This window comes from Ornithodoros turicata, chromosome 1 (genome assembly GCF_037126465.1).
Source record: "Ornithodoros turicata isolate Travis chromosome 1, ASM3712646v1, whole genome shotgun sequence".
Classification (NCBI taxonomy): domain Eukaryota; kingdom Metazoa; phylum Arthropoda; class Arachnida; order Ixodida; family Argasidae; genus Ornithodoros; species Ornithodoros turicata.
Genome location: NC_088201.1, coordinates 19,946,215 through 19,962,660, shown reverse-complemented (window position 1 = coordinate 19,962,660; position 16,446 = coordinate 19,946,215). Strand labels below are relative to the sequence as shown.

The following is a 16,446-nucleotide window of genomic DNA, read 5'->3' as shown; positions in this document are numbered from 1 at the left end:
GGACCCATTACCGTCTCTGACGAGCTGATAAGGGATATTGATGAACGTGTCCGTGTGTGCGTGTCCTGGCTAAGGTGCACTTTATGGGCCGTACACTCGTCGGAAAAATTAGTCTGCTATCGGCACCAACGGTGCTTGCTTCCGCTGTGGAAAGGCGCTATGCCTGCCTGCAGATAAGACACAGGAGTAGTAGGCAACTCTGGTATCCTTCCAGAAGATTATTTGGTCTATTACGTCCCTATATGCTCGTAACGCTCCAATAGGGAAACGTAAGGAAATGGTCACAAGTAATATGTAGATGGCAAACAGCACAAATCCCCCAGCCTACAGGAGCATTCATTGAAGGCCTTTCTTAAACATGTATGCTCTCTGCTTTGCTGCACCACGCCTATTAGGGTTCACATAAACTGAGTAGTGAAAAGAAAAGAGATAGCATCAGTGAAGAAATCACCAATGAAGAAGCGTGAGAAGAACAAGACAGTGTAGACTAAAGTGACCACTTGAAGTTTCAGTTTGAATGTTACAAGAGAAAAAAAAAAAGAAAGAAAGGGGGGTAACTTGAATTCGTCACCCGACGAATTCTCCCGTAATGAACCCCTCCATGGATGAACCCCACAAAAAGAGAAGAAAGAAAGAAAGAAAAACATCAGCCCTCTCTCTCTCCGAACTGCACATGCACATGCATATCTGCATCTCATAGGAGTGCACAGAAACGACAATTGAGACAGGAACAAGGAACTAGACAACATATGCTTAGCCTGAGGTCTTATAAGACTGTTTCGATATCACAACTCATTACAAAGTTTACACACTATGCATACCAACAACGCTGCATCTCTCTTCTTCGATTGCCATACACCAAGCACCTATACTGTATCGAAGGTTGTATTGTCCAAGTGGTCGATAGCAGATTTCAATGTAGCTCTTTGGGATGCACGTGTGCAGTGCATGAGGATGTGCTCCGTATCTTCCACCGTTGCCCACAGAACAGTCTGCTGAACTAGACCTGTCGACTGTATGGAGAAACCGTCAACCATATGGGACGTTTAGACGAAACCGGTGTAAAAGTGTCGCGGTATGCTGGACGGAACACAGAATTTCAGCTCATTGTCTACCGTGTGTAGCAAGGATTAACAGCTGTCGGCATGTAACCATTAACTTATGCATATGTCTTTCAACATGCCGATTACAACAGGTTTTCCACATATAACTTGGAGTATGTCACCAGGCATTTCACTAAGCGTATCAAGGCGGGCTAGTTGGTACAGGTTCATGATGGGGAGAGCAAGCAAAACAACACCCACCCACAACACAACACAAGCTCAAAAAGCTCACAAGCTTAAAAAAGGTTGTGTTGGTAGGGTATGTGTTGTTTTGCTTGCTCTCTCCATCATGGACCAGGTGTTCCATAGATGCGCTATATCTGCTACCTCAACGGCAGCTTCGTTACCCCGTATCCTGTATGTCCAGGGATCCACTGAATTAGTATGTCATGGCCTGCATCTATTGCGTTCTTGTACTATTGGCGCCACACAGCCACTTCCCAAGAATGATGTTATGGCTTGGAGACCGGCTTTTGAATCAGAATATATGACCCATTGCGCAGGCAGCTGACGTGCGGCCACATGCTGCATTGCCAGCTGTACAGCTGCCAATTCCGCTGTCGTCGACGATGTTCTATGGGACAGCCGTGCCACAAATGAAGACGCAGGACCTGATGTCGACGTCGACCCATCAGTGAAAATTGCAATCCTAGTACGATGACTTTCCATCATAGACAGACAATATTGTTTCAGCACTGGAGATGGTAAAGCTGCCTTTTGGTGGTATACACCAGGAACAGTCATGGAGATACGAGGAAGTTCTAGTGTCCACGGGGGATACAGGGCTGCAGGGCTTGGTGTCAGCTGTTTTTTTCGTAAAGTACGGTGATATGAAGCGATCGCTTTGAAGAATTGAGAATTTCGACGTGTCACCTTCCTTGCAAGGGGGTGTTGTGATGCCGCGTGCATAGACTACGTAATGCCGCACTGTTTCCTATGTCCTCGGTACATCTCATGGAAGTTCTCTGGCCTCTGCTGTAGCTAGGACATTTGAAGTAGCACAAGGTACACCCACCAAGGCTTATTCCATGCAGTACGGGCAAACGATATACCATCATCTGCCGAATCAGTGCTTCGTGTATGATGAGGAGACACGCTGTCGACATACCCCAGCGGGAGCCGCTGAGACGACGTAGAATGTTGATACGTGCGTCGGTTCTTCCCTTGAGATGTTTAATGTGAGCAGCCCATGAGAGCTGCGAATCGATTATTGCTCGAAAGAACCGGTGATGAGACACCCTCCTTATTGGTTGGCCATCAAGTTTCAGCTGATTTTTTTTTTTTTTTTCGAATGAAGGGAAGAAACACGGTTTTCTCGGTTGATACGAGAGGCAGTCATAAAGTTTTAATTATCACCTCGAAAAAATAAAGTTACATATTTTTTTGTTTGTTGGTAGGTATACACGTCTGCAGTCTTGGTACACGTTGAAATCTCCGCGCCACAGCACCGTAGAGCACGCCGCTATAGGCGCCAAAACAAAATGGCGCAGCCCATTGATAAAGTGGAGCATCGTGCGATAATTCGTTTTCTGCATTTGAAGGGGAACAGTGCTGCAACAATTCATGCGGAGTTGGTGGAAGCGTATGGCAACAATGCACCATCATATGACACAGTGGTTAGGTGGCATAGACGCTTCCAGTGTGGTCAAACAAGTCTGAATGACGAAGAAAGAAGTGGCAGACCTGTGAAGACTCTGTGAAGATACAGAGTCTGTGAAGAACCGGGAATCGCAACACAACTGGTGCTCGAAGATCGGCGTATCACAATCGAGGCGATAGTGGAAAAAGTGAAAATCAGTCATGGATCAGTTTTCAACCTCTCGCACGACATTTTGAACATGACAAAGGTCGCCGCCCGCTGTGTTCCGCGACTGCTCACACCCATTCAAAGAGCCCGCCGAACCGAGTCAGCAGCAGAAATGTTGCAGCTGCGTCAGGCCAATCCAGATGACTTCTTTTACGGCCTGATCACCATGGACGAGTGCTGGGCGTATCACTACGACCCCGAGGCAAAGGAACAAAGCAAGCAGTGGAAATATATGTGGAATCACGACCGCCGAAAAAGGCGAAGACCCAACCATCATCGGGCAAGGTGATGCGGAGTGTTTTTTGGGACTGTCATGGTGTGGTGTTAACAGATTATGTTTGTAATGGGCAAACCATCACAGGAGCATACTACCGAAATCTCCTGATTTGCTCCACGACAACGCCCCGGCTCACTCTGCACAGGACACAGTTACACGTGCTGCTTCTTTGGCTATCAGATTTTGCCTCTCCCCCATTCTCCTAACATGGCACCCAGTGCTTCTTCCTCGGATGAAGATACCACTGCGTGGTAGGCATTTTCAGAATGACGACGCGGTGATTTTCGAGGTGGAACGTTTCCTGAACAGCCAAAATGCAGACTTCTACAACCAAGGTCTCCGCCATGTCATCCATTGTTGGGAAAAATGTGTGGCATTGAAGGGTGAGTATGTAGAGAAGGACTGACACCACCACCAAGTTTTATGGTCGCACTTTGATTTTTTTCGAGGTGATAATTAAAACTTTATGACTATCGCTCGTATGTCTATGCCCCTCTTCGTTAAGAAGGTCGACCGTACAATCTAACGCATTCTGAAAGCGCCACCTCAGTACGGGCATTACTAATCAGACGATTGTCCCCAAGAAAGATAGACATATGAGGATACAAAACATGCTCAAATATTTTACAACACGTTGACAGTAACGAGATCCGGCGATGATTTTCAATATTGAATCCACGGGTTGGTATCGGAATTACTTTCGCTACCTTCTACTCATGGGGAATAACTCCAGAAGTGTACATTTGGTAAAGGTAACTTCAAGGTACAAGGACATCCACTGTGCGTAGCATTTCAGAATCTCCTTACAGACGCGAACTGCACGCGGCTGAGCACAAATTTTAAAATACAACATTGCCGAGTATATTATGAGACAATCCACACAAATTCTACAAAACTGTAAATCTGTCTGATCGCCCTTCACCTATCCTTGCTGATTCCAACGGCTATACTCTTCCTCCTGGCTATGTAGCTGCGCTCTTTTCCAGTTACTTCTCGTCAGTGCACAATGTAACCAACTCCAGCTGCTTACCTCAATGCCAACCTTATGATTTCCCCAAACACGAGTCTGTTGTCATTACCTTAAATGGAGTCATTAAGGTTATAGAATCATTAAGCAGTACGTCAACTCCAGGTCTCGATAGCATTCACGCTAAGAAAGAAAATAAGAAATACGCTTCTAGTATTATCCTACATAAAACCTCCACATGGTCTCTACAATCCGCATACGTTCCATCTGAATCGAAACTTGGGAAGGCTGTTCCTGTGTTCAAACGTTCAAAACTATCCCAGGGGTCCCAGGTTCTTAGTCCCAAAACAATCGCCACATCTCTTTAACGAGTACATCGTGTACGATCATGAAACACATTATACACTCCCATCCATTTTCCTTTCGGGATGCCAACAACATCATTAAAAACCAACATGGCTTTCGCAAGAAGTTTTCACAACTTCTTTCACACCAGCCTCGACAGAAATAACGAAGTGGGCGCTGTTTTCCTAGATTTTAGCAAAGCTTTAGACCGAGTCTCCCATTCAGGGTTGTACTAGAGTCACTAAATGAGCTACGCTTCAGAGTACCGACACTAAGTTCCAAGTGGTTCCAAGAGCGAGCATGCGCCATCTTGTTTCCGCGCCACGCTACCCACGCGCACGCGCTCTGCGCACTTTAGCGCACGATGCCATCTATCGTGCGCGGGTGAAATGTTCCTTTCGTTTACAAGCAGCAGCTGACGGCCTTGAGCTCATCTTGACATCCTCGGGAGCCCTGGTAGACAATACATGGATTATCACACAACAATCATACACGCTTCTGTATCCCACAGGGAGCATTATGTTAGCCGTCTTTGATCCTCAAATGGGGATGATACCGGTGTGGTGCGGAAACAAGATGGCGCTCCTGCTCTCCCTTGGACCTCAGTGTCGATACTCTGAAGCGAAGCTTATTTGGTGACTATAGGTTGTACCAAAAATTATCCCATCTTAACATAGATCTTCACGTACTTTCTTGGCTCCCCCCCCCCCCCACATAGCTTTCTATCCTCTCCTTTCCAACAAGTAACCGTAAATGACGTCCTAAGCGCCCCTGCCCCAGTTACAAGCGGTATCCCCCAAGGAAGTGTCTTAGGGCCGTTGCGCGTTTCTTAATATTTATAAATGATGTTCCAGCACCTTTGCCCTCGCATGTTCGACTCTTCGCAGGTGACTGTGTAGTTCACGGAACTGCCGCTAACAGCAATGACGCCCTACTCCAATCTGATCTTGATAAAATCGCTATATGGTGCTCCTATGTGGTCTGTGAAGCTGAATATTGATAAATGCAGCACACGCTGGTCTCCTTCTGCAAGTCACCTATTGCAAACACTTGAAACAGTATCTCATTATAAATACCTTGGCGTACACATCTCCAGTAACGTCTCTTGGAATGTTCACGTTTCCCAGCTAATTTCTGACGCGAATCGTTCACTTTGTTTTACACATCGCTCACTTTTCATAGCACCGTCCAACCTCAAGCATATCGCATACTTAACACTCGTTCGTCTGAAGCTTGAGTACGCTTCAGCAATCTGGGACCCAACACAGTCAACCCTCTCCGCATACCTCGAGGCATGTCCAAAGCAGAGCAGTTCGGTTCATCTGTCGCAATAGGGTGTCCCACAAAACGTGTCATTGAATTATAATTAAAAAAAAAACTACGTCACCTAGAATCATGCGGTCAACGGCATTTGTTCTTACTTGGTTTTTGCCACCTCCTGATGTGAATGTCATGTAAGTTTTATTATGTAAATTTTTGCGAACTGAGCTCGGGAATTTGTCAAGTAAAGGTTACCTTTTTACCCCACCAATGTGAAGAGCGTGCCTACTCAGATTCGTAATAATTGACACAGATATTGAGGAGCTATCCCACCGGAAAGAATAGCCGAACATCATGCTTTTCGGACCACGCCGAGCATAGCCCCCGACGACATTTTGAGCGCAATCGTTATCAGTCCGACGAAAGGAGGTTGCAAACCCCGCCCACAGAGTGATAGTAGAAAAAGTGACAGTTCCTGAAATTGTGAGAGGGAAGGCATGATCCCAGCGGAAGCCGGATGCTATAAGCCATGCCTGGGCCATCTCCTTCTGCTATCCAGGTGTAGGCTGTGTTTTGCAATCTCTTTTCGTCGGACTGACAAGGATTGCGCTCAAAAAGTCCTTGTGCGCTATGCTCGGGGTGCTCCGAAAGCATGATGTTCGGCTATTTTTTCCAATGGAATAGCTCCTAAATATATGTGTCAATTATCATGAATTTGAGTAAGTTCGGCACGCTCTTCATGTTGGTGGGGTAAAAAAGTGACCTTTACTTGGCAAATGCCCGAGTTCAGTTCGCAAGAATTTACATAATAAAATTCACGTTACATGACATTCATATCAGGAGGTGGTAAAAACCAAGTAAGAACAAATGCCGCTGACCGCATGATTCTAGGTGGCGTAGTTTTTTTAATTATAATTCAACGACACGTTTCCTGGCACACCCTGTATACTCGCGCCTGTCAAGTATATCATCCCTAAGACACTCCATTAACCTGCCTCTCTTATCAGCCCGCCGTAACATGTCCTGACTAACGCTGCTTCACAAAATATATTACTACAACGCAGTGTTGCACGTAACGCCGTTACAGTTTTATTTATTACAGCTTTTTAATAAAGCTAAATAAATAAGCTGCGACAAATTTAACAAATGAAATATGGCTCACAATGATAAATGCTGCTGCACGGTGATACGTTATTGGTATCTTAACTTCGAATAAATTTGGTGTTCCTAAATGCCCAACGAACTACAAACGGTGCAAACCTACTAACACATACCGAACTACATCTATTACAGCCACTTCGGCTGTTTTGATTCAGTCAAATTACTCGTTTGAGAATGCAGTTATGTGTGGATAGCACACAGCCAAACCAGACAAAGTCTACGAAAGCATAACTCACAAGATTTCTTGGTTGACTTGGCCTTGATCAACATTGCGCGATATACGAGGGTGATTCCATAAGGTTCCGGCCCGAGGTAGAAAATGCGCGCGAATTTGAAAATGCGATTAAGGACGCGTGGCGCCATCTGTTGGAGGGCCGGAGCGCCACCCTCAACCCTCTCCATGCTTTTGTCGGTTGGAGAGCGGCATTTCAAACAGCCAGGGTGCACTCTTCAGTTAAAATGGAAAAAATCGAGTACCGCGCTGTGATAAAATTCTTGACAAAAGAAGGACTTTCGCCTAAAGAAATTAAAGCGCGACTGGACAACGTGTACAGGGAAGCCTCTCCGTCGTACACAACGGTAAAAGACTGGGCTAAGCAGTTTCGACTGGGGCGAGAGTCCATTGAAGATGATCCACGCGGTGGTCGTCAAGTGGAAGTGGTGACACAAGAAAATTTGTCTCTTGTCGAGGAGGAAGTGCTGAGCGACAGGCGTCTGAAGGTGAAGGAAATCTCAGAAAGGCTGGGGCTTTCCAAAACAACCGTTTTTCGCACCATCGGCGAGGGCCTTCACATGAAAAAGGTCAGTGCGAGATGGGTGCCACGACTTCTCTCGTCAGTTCAAAAGCAACAGCGCGTCGTCTGTGCCAAAGAGGTTTTGGAGCTCTGTCAAGAGAACGAAGAAGAAATATTGAAGTCAATTGTCACAGGGGATGAGACTATGGTGCTCTACTATGAAAAAGGAGTCGATGGAATGGCGCAAACCAGGAGAAGCACCCACAAGAAAAGCCAAGGTAACACAATCCACAAAGATCACGGCAACAATACTTTGGGATTGTCACGGGATTTTCCTCATCGACTTCAAAGAGAGGAACACCACAGTGAATGCGACTTATTATGCTTCACTCCCGCACCGACTAAGAGACGCCATCAAGGAAAAGAGGCGCGGCAGGTTGAGTCGAGGTGTCCGGTTGCTCCAGGACAATGCCCCTGTCCACACGGCTCCTGTTGCCAAGGCTGCACTGAAGGAGTGCGGCTTTGAAGAAATCCACCACCCACCCTACAGTCCAGACTTGGCACCGAGTGACTACTTCCTGTTCTCAAACTTGAAGAGGGATCTCAGAGGACGGAGATTTCAAAACGATAGTGAGGTGCAAGAGGCAGTTTTCCAGCATTTTGCGAACAAAACTTCGGACTACTTTTTCAAGGGTATAAGAATGCTGGTTGAAAGGTGTCAATAGTGCATCGAAGTTAAGGGTGACTATGTCGAAAAGTGATACACTTGTTTCGTCTCTGTGACTATTAAAAGTTGGTGGGGCCGGAAACTTATGGAACCACCCCCGTACGTTGAGACTGTGACGATTCATTTACCAAAATTTCCACCGGAACAACACGCGCCGTTCCAAAGACAACGACGGAAAATAAAGAGCGCGCTAAAGTCCGCTAATATGCACGTTATAGCAACAAAAAGGGATAGAAACACATCGTATACCGCAACTGCTCCTCGTACAAGAAACGAGACACGCAGCGTTGCTAGACACCCAGTTATATTGCGCTGTATCGTGCTATGCTAGTTTGGCTTCGAAGTGAGAGTAGCAAAACAAGATATCAATACACTAAAGGAAGCGTATTGATCCCCTCCCCTCCCTTCTAGCGCATGCATAACGTGATTAGCGCTGAAATGAACATATATGTCCATGACGCGAGTCATTTTCACTGGACAAAAGCAGGTCACGTGGGATTGCATGACGCTTGCGAAATGTGTCCGGCGAAATGCGTAGCCATGGGAATGGCGAAACGCAGTTTATGGATGGTGTATTGCATTCCATGGTAGCTGCCAGAAAATCGAAGTAAACTTATGAAACACTGGATTACAGGTAGGTTAGAATCTTTTATCATTCGTACACATCATTTCACATTACACTGTGATCATACGTGGATACATGGACATGGTGTCTCGTGATGCTGATGGATTTGCATGGGGAGGTGTGCATGGTTCTAGATTTTTTTTTTTTTTTTTTGATCGCGTAGTCGGGATAGCGGGATCTCTCGCGTTTTGGGTTACATGTGACCAACCAAGTGTTGTGCCCCCACTAGCGCTTCCTATAAACGATGAAACCAAACATCTGGGAAGGTATACCGGTCTGGTTTTGATGACTCATATGTATGTAACGAGAAAATATATCGTTTGCAGGTTGCTGCTGCTCCACGTTCCATGTGCCCGCAATTGTCCTGCGTGTGTGATAAAACCAACGACGTTCCATGACTTGAAAATTCGAGACGAGGTAAGGACGATAACAGACAAACACAAACACGGTCCCACGGCCCACCACCCACGGCCCACCACTGCGGAAGTGTTTTCCGCACAGACGTTTCGCATGAAGCCTGCAGGTAACTTCTGCTGCTTACCCTTCTGATATACAGATTCTGAATTTACATCTTGTAGCTTAGAGTAATTCCGAATGCCCAGGATGACACACGCTTACAACATTGTGACATCAGTGCAGTGGCATAACCACTAATGTAGTGTCTCCCCAAAGTGATACGAGAGGTGACTCCTCTACTCCCATGTAAGGCCTCATAAATCACCCCTGAAATATTTTTCTGGCAACGCCACTGCATCATTATGACATAATTGTCATTGTTGTCCATAATTTCTTGAATATGTCCGCCGAAAAGCATTAAACAATGTCTGGTTGACGGCATATGGCTTATGGTCATCACCGAACAAGAGCACATGTTGTTTTGTACAGCACCATATGTACTTTTATTTTATATCAGACGAACATAAATTGTAGAAGGCAGCTAGTGAAGGAAAAGACGTCCCTGGTCATGTGGCTCCTGGCACATGCCCCTGTGCAGTAACTTTTTCAGAATGCACACAGACAGTTTGCTAACAGAACCAATGAGTAGGATGTTGCTTGAATACCGGGAGAAAATAGTGTAACAGGTACAAATATCGTACGACACAGTACAGGAATAAAAACATTTTTCACGTGGGATGCATGAAACGCTGCCACATAGTATTGTGTGCATGAACCATTGTGTGTGGCACAAGCCATGGGGGCACACCCGCCTCAGAGACACTTTGGGAAGCATACAACACAGCGATTGCTAATACGGCGGATGCTTATTTTTTTTTCTCGTCGTAATGAGACATTTTCGGTCGAAATGAGACTACCTTTGGCCGTACTGAGATTTTGGTCGTAATGAGACACTTCGAGAGTAAAGGATTATTTTTGTCCGCAATGAGGCTTCGGCCGTACTGAGATGTTACCCCCGGATGTAATTCACCAAGTGCGCTTTCAGGAAACTAAATTAAATGAAGTGAAGTCGATACCGTCTGGAACCTTTCTTCGTTTCCACTTTTTATAAGCTGGGCATAAATGCCGTTTATAGCGAGGACAATGTCATCGATGGGAGGAACTTCACGATCCAGACAACATGGTGGAGTGATACCGTCATCTTGGGAGAATACGGAGGAGAAGTAGAAATTAAAGGGGTCAGTTATATGGACATCATAGTGGATTTGGTGACTTGGCAGTTTAGAGGGTGAAATAGAGCGCCAGAACTTTTTTATTCCGTGTCAGCGTCGCGAAGCAACTGTGGCTATGAGCGGCGTGCAGACGTGGACAGATGGAGAGAGGACAGCAGGAAGAAGGGGGGGATAGGAGGGTTAGTATGCGTACTAGCCGACGGCAGAACTTTTGAGGGGATGACGACAGGAAGGAACTCAATGTGTTACTATAAAAATATGATTGTTTTTTTATGCGTTATTCCAACAGTTCACGTATATCTGAGATTTGCATAGCAACTGCCCCATTACGTACCCGCTTTCTTTTCCTATTAAGCCGTCGTTTTAACGTCGTTGTCGGTGTACATACTAATGGGCACGTTCTTGGGCAACCGTTGCGGTAGGTGCGCCATGACCACATTGAAAAGCAGTGGACCTGCCTGCAACCGGCATGATCCGCGGTAGTTGTCTTTGTCTCCGGATCGTCGGAATCTCCTTTCCGCTCTGCGTCGAAAGCATTTCATATTCCGCATCTATACGTATGTAGGTGTCGGGAGCTGTGACAATTTTCAATTCAGCTTCCGCGGTACTGTCACCGCAGCAGCACAAAAGTGACTACGTTTCTTGACAAGTTTCAAGTTCTATGTTTCCTAATCGAAGCAAAGAACTGTTATAACTGAAAGCGTAGGAACCATAAACGTGTAACTAAGGGTAAACGTAAAACGCCTAAGGAGCAGTTCTTGTTATGTACAGGCAGGTCCAGCTGTATCTCTGCTACGAGACCTGCATCATTTTTCGGGCGACTTTATATATTTTAATATATATTTTTATACTTTTATTACTTCTTAGACTTTTCTACGTTATATTGTATATTTCTTTCGGACGACTTTCTACCGTATTTACATATTTAGCCGACGTTCGTGTGGCTAATATTTCCTTTCGACCATCTCCTGCATTACAGTGGCCCCTAAGTAATTCCTAAACCTAGCCTACTTCCACGTGTCCAGCCAGCCGGCCGCATGCTATGCGAGTCCATTCTCTATCCTATTCCACCTTGTGGGTCCATTTCCAGGCGCTTGCTGGTTGGCAGCATGTTGTGACATTCGCGCTGTGATAAACGCGACATTCGCGTTCCCTCGGTGCGCCATCTGCTGCATCAACGTAACACACACAAAAAAAAAAGTCTATGCTGGAATAGGTAGTGCCGAGACTAGGCTTCTCCCGCTGACGAGCCCGTCCCTCTGGGCCTTTTGCTTGCCACAGCCCAAGAGGCAGAACACGAGCACCTATCGTTAAAGTGTCGTTAGTACATTTAAAAAATGGCACCACCACAGCAGAAGTTCCGACAACTTGAGATGGCACTCATTCTTATGTCTCGGCGGTATATAGCATGGCGCAACATCCAACCATTTCTTCTCTCTCTCTCTCTCTCTTTTATTGCAGTTCGCATCGCGTTTGTGGGATAGCATTCGATTCCGATTTTGTTACTGATTTGTTTATCTTCCTCCCACTGCGCTATTTGCACTCCGTTTTACGCTTGGTTTCATCTTCCTCCAGTCTGGTCATTCTCATCGTCAGACACAAGCGAAATAAGCTGTTTCGAACGAGGTTTCCCCAGTTTATCGAGGCCCTCGCTGTTACGCCGTATTCACCCATTTCGCGCATTCTCCGAATCCCCGTGACCGTTTGCTCGGTTTTGAGAAAGTGCATACGCATGCATGCGAAACGTGATAACAACATGTTGTCGCGCCCGGCAAGCACGTTTAGGGCGGGAAACCCGTAGACGTGATGCAAACCCGTCACACATTGCCGTAACACATATTGGATGCCGAACAGGTTTAGGAGCAGGGGAAGGTAGGGCAAAGCGGTTATACTAAAGTTCGAGAATCTTTTTGAGCATATTAATGGGGACGGGCATGCAAAATTCTGCACTTAAAAGATACTTCCATCTTTTGGCAAAACACTATTAGTGTGCCATAGTGCTGGTTATATTAGAGATATTTTATAAGAAAATGTGTTGCAAAGTAACGAAAATTTCTCACTTTGCCCCATGGGGAAGGCAAAGCGGAAAATATTGATGGGCAAAGTGGAAAGTGTGTACACTCTCCTAGAGAGAGACTGAAAACTTTATTTGAAAAGCACAATGATAAGCCGTAAAATGTTGTCTTGCAGGCCACAGTCTATCCAAGTTCGAAGCCATTTCTCATACAGGGATGCGTCGAGAATAAATATAAATTTCTGTTAAGGTATCTATAGAGTTCTATAGTCAGAGTTAGCGGGAACAAAAACAGTGACGACTTTTCCACTTCGCCCCTATTCACATTGCCCTTCACACATTATGCATCAATCAATCAATGAAAACTCCTCTGGATCTTTGCAGCATGGCCTTCGCTTGGAGTTACCTGTCATAATTCAGCGCACCTACACAACAACAGCATAACTCGCAAAATTTATGTGATTGTGCACCATTTTAGTGACAGCAGTTAAAAACGATATTTACTTACTAACATCCAACACCTCGGTGTACCGACATGAAATTTCGTCTACACACGCACCTAGTCCTACTCGATGAACGTCCCGCATGGGGTGATGATGACGTCACCAACAAGCCGAAAGAGATTTTTACCGCTTTTCCCCGCTTTCCCCTATAATGTATAGAGGCAACAGTGTCATGTTTCGGTGACGTTACCGGTGGAGGCGGTGACCGATTAATTGTCAACAGCAAAAAGGTAGGGATGTTAGTAATGAGAGCGTCAGGACGGGACCCACGGCATGCAAAAATGTGATAGCAGCAAGAGCGTTCGAACAGAAAAAACTGGAGGTAATTTCCGAAGCGTTTCGGTTGTTGGGTAGTAACTGCCCTTTCATAATTGCTTCTAGTTTCTTTTTTTTTTTTTTCACCGCGAGCAGCTGTGGTTATGGGCGGTGTACAGACGTGCACAGGTGGGGGAGGACAGCAGTATGATTTTTTTTTAATTCCGTGTTAGCGCCGCGAAGCAACTGTGGCTATGAGCGGCGTACAGATGTGGACAGATGGAGAGAGGACAGCAGGAAGGAGTGGGAGACAGGGGGGCTAGTATGCGTGCTGGGCCAACTTCAGGGGGAACTGTGCCGACATTCGTCTGGAAAGTCTTCGGAAAACCCAGGGAAAACCTCAGACAGCACAGCCGGTGGCAGGATTCGAACCCGTGTTACCTCCCAGTCTCGGCGTGGAAACCGATCACCTTTACCACTATGGCACGGGAGCTGGTGGAACAGTAGTATGGGTCGGACATGGGGGGGTACGCGTTACATGATGCCATACGATCTCTTTCTCTTGAAGAATATGCAGATATCACAGATAAGAAACGTTTCAATAGTCGCATTCAAGAGCATGGTGACGACTGCGCTATCAAGTTGCTTACGAAAGTTTCTGCCAAGGAGCGATAACAGTTTCAAGGGGTACACAGTCAGCACTTGATTTACGAATTCCCTCGCATCATGAACGCAGCCCTCTGCGACAAGGCCACTTCCTCTTCCTCATTAAAAAACTTCAATTTATGAATTCCGCAATTTATGAGCGATCTTTCCAGGAAGCGTTAACCGTTCATAGATCGAGGTTTGAGACCAAGAGGGTCAAATAATACACAGTCCAGCTCGTTGAAATGTCGTCAAGAAAAATAATAACGAAAGAATGAAGCGCGAAGTCGGAGTAACTGTTTAATACGTGAGCTTTCGGGCAGAGCCTGCCCTTCTTTAGGTCTGAAGAAGGGCAGGCTCTGGCCGAAAGCTCACGTATTAAACAGTTACTCTGACTTCGTGCTTCATTCTTTCGTTATTATTTTTCTCGAGGTTTGACTTCACACACGCTTTCTGCAGTAAACACTTTGGATCAAGTTCAGTGCAAGTGTCTGTGTGTCGTCCTTTCACATTTCTTTGATCTCAGAACTGTGTGTTTTATTTTTTATAGTTCTAATATTTTCTCCTATCTTCTATTGATATCGCTGCTCGATTACTGCATGGAGCACAATAACGTCGTCCCCTGTAGACCTTATGCATTGCCCCTGACAGTTTTTATCAGGCATCACCAGAACGTGCTATCGCTAAAAACACGTCTCAATGTCTGTTGTTTTTGAGTTCGAAGGATATATTTGTCACTAGAATCCTACCTCTTAGCTATTCCTTTCCGAAGCGCTTCTGTAGATAGGAGGAGGAATGTACTCAACGCTGGTTGCAGTGGAATGACCAAAGGGGAAGGTGCATACGATCCGCTGTGCATAAAGTGACCCCCTTTTATGCTCCCACTTGAACTGCAAATGCCAGATTCAAGCTCCCCGTATAGCCGATCCACACTTTATTGCTCTGAGCCTCGCAGACGATCGTTCTTCGGGCGACCTTTTTGCTGATTGGGCGGCTGGCTGATTTGGATTGTTGTTTCGTCGCGCGCACCGTGGGTAGAAAGCGTTTGCTTCGTTTCCGACGGCCTGGAGCAAATAGAATCAACCTTCTGGAGCACAACAACACGCTGCACTACATGATACACCTTCCTATCAGAACGAAACCGGATTGACGTTTGTAAGCGAACATGGGCAAGCACGTAGCAAATTCTGTCTGTGCAGACATGGATAAACGCAGAAATAACACTGGTAAACACAGGAGTCGCACAAAGTTCCGCGATGCCTCGTCCGTACCTATAACACAATACCTGGCTTGTACAAGATACTCACAAAAAGTATTTAAGTTAAGTTACTGAGTACCGGGCAAGAAAAGTAACTGTACAGTATTAAATACCCGATCTTAAAAAGTATTTAAGATAGAGTATGAAATACTCTGAAAAGTAACTCATTACTTTCAAGATACATTGACGTCACAGTCGGAAATCGCTATCAAAGAAATACGAAGAGAGTGAAGTGGAAAATGGCATTACGAAAAGGCTTCATTCTGAGAGGAACAACTGCTGACCAAAATTACTATCCGATAGCCTGACCAGCTTTTTTTTTATCACGTTATCCCCAATACTGAATAGGTGTTCTACAGATGCGAACGAATGCTTTACAGAAACGACAGAATTCATTGTCCTCAAGCAGCACAATGTACTGAAAGTAGAGCGCAACAGGGGTGGACGGTATGCGTCTTATCAGTGTTCTTTAGTTTAACGAGTCTCTTCAAGGCCTTCCACCTACTCGTCCACCCCTATTGCACTCGACTTTCAGTACATTGTGCTGCTTGGATCGTTTTTCTCTTTATCGTTGCTTTAACCTGATAATGAGTTAATATTTTACGTGCCCTTTCTCGCTACGGCTTTCGGCACGGGTCTTCTATCCTGTCTGATCAATGGTTTACCCGCATAGCCTTCAGGACAACACCATCGCATCATGCATGCTCCCAAACCCGAGGCGCTGCACGCTACCCCATCCCATGAGGGACGCGGATGTCCCGAATATCTCAGACGCAAAAGCGTATGTACATCACAAAGCGCATTGCCGAGACAACAGAGAATTGTTCGCTCGACCTCCCGTGGCCCGCATCGAGAAATATCTTCAAAGTAACTCGGAAAATGAGAAGAAGTTATTGAAAAAGTATTGAAGTACTTAAGTTAGATTATACTAAATACTGACCTTTGAAAGTATTTGCAAGATACCAAGTTACCCGCAAACGTATTTAAGATAGATTTAACTTACTCTACTCAAGTTACTGCACAAGTCTACACAATACATGGAGTTTTTTTCTTTTTTTTTTATCACCAACCTTTATGATAAAACTATGAGAGCTATATACATGCGGTTTTCATAGCTGGGTTCGGGGTTCGGGCGGA

The 16,446-nt window shown here is 45.6% G+C and overlaps 1 protein-coding gene and 1 long non-coding RNA gene across 2 annotated transcripts in view; one reads left to right on the top strand and one right to left on the bottom strand.

Moving 5' to 3' along the window:
• The window catches only part of LOC135377599 (uncharacterized), a 143,046-nt gene extending 133,629 nt beyond the window's left edge, over positions 1-9,417 (top strand). Inside the window, exon 3 of the long non-coding RNA XR_010418154.1 lies at positions 9,333-9,417. This is a non-coding gene — a long non-coding RNA (uncharacterized LOC135377599). The remainder of the gene's footprint in view (positions 1-9,332) is intronic.
• Positions 1-16,446, bottom strand: part of LOC135377598 (probable G-protein coupled receptor No9) — a 344,006-nt gene that overhangs the window by 209,648 nt on the left and 117,912 nt on the right. The window lies entirely within an intron of this gene.